This window comes from Eimeria mitis, genomic scaffold (assembly GCF_000499745.2).
Source record: "Eimeria mitis Houghton genomic scaffold, Emh_scaff8127, whole genome shotgun sequence".
Classification (NCBI taxonomy): Eukaryota; Apicomplexa; class Conoidasida; order Eucoccidiorida; family Eimeriidae; genus Eimeria; species Eimeria mitis.
Genome location: NW_013575977.1, coordinates 1,087 through 2,170, shown reverse-complemented (window position 1 = coordinate 2,170; position 1,084 = coordinate 1,087).

Genomic DNA, 1,084 nt, shown 5'->3' with positions numbered 1-1,084 from the left:
GCTGCTGCTGCTGCTGTTGCTGTTGCTGCTGTTGCTGCTGTTGGAGTTCTTGCTGCTGTTGCTGCTGCTGCTGCTGCTGCTGGTGGTGGTGGTTGTGTGGGTGCTGAGCCTCTTGCTGCTGCTACTGCTGCTGTTGCTGCTGCTGCTACGGATGCTGCTGCTGCTGCTGCTGCTGCTGCTGCAGTAGTGCTTGCTGCTGAGCTGCCTATACACCGAAGGAGCTGCTGCGCTGCAGCAGCAGCAGCAGCAGCAGCAGCAGGGGCATTGACAGCAGCAGAAGACAAAGGGTTTGGGGGATGGCGAGGGTTTAGGGTTTAGGGTTTGAGGTGTAAACCCTAGGGAAGCCCTAACCCCCCTTAAGGCTCGATAGAGCATTGAGGGTTTAGGGTTTAGGGTTTAGGGTTTAGGGTTTACGGTGGTTTACATTTTCGTATATAAATGAATATAAATTTCAATGAAGAATGAATATAAATTCAATGATTAAACACTTAATATCAAATTAGGGTTTAGGGTTTAGGGTTTAGGGTTTAGGGTTTAGGGTTTAGGGTTTAGGGTTTAGGGTTTAGGGCTTTTTTCAAGCAGAAGACGGCATACGAGATACATCGGTGACTGGAGTTCAGACGTGTGCTCTTCCGATCTTTTAGGGTTTAGGGTTTAGGGTTTAGGGTTTTAGGTATAGGGTTTAGGGTTTAGGTTTTAGGGTTTAGGGTTTTGGGTTTAGGGTTTAGGGTTTAGGGTTTAGGGTTTAGGGTTTAGGGTTTAGGGTTTAGGGTTTAGGGTTTGCTGCAGCAGCCCACCGAGTCTTCGCTTCGCCGCCTTCTTCGTGGTCTTCTTCGTCTTTCTTTGTTTCTTTTTTTTCATTCTTTTTTGTTTGTTGTTTTGTTTATTGCTTTTATTTAAAGGGTTTATCCTTCTAGGGTTTAGGGTTTAGGGTTTAGGGTTTAGGGTTTAGGGTTTAGGGTTTGTGTTTCATGAGCATTCGTTCATAGGGGCCTCCTGGCCCGTCCCTGAATCCAAGATGTTTACTTTCCTCCCAAGCAGCAGCAGCAGCAGCAGCAGCAGCAGCAGCAGCAGCAGCAGCAAA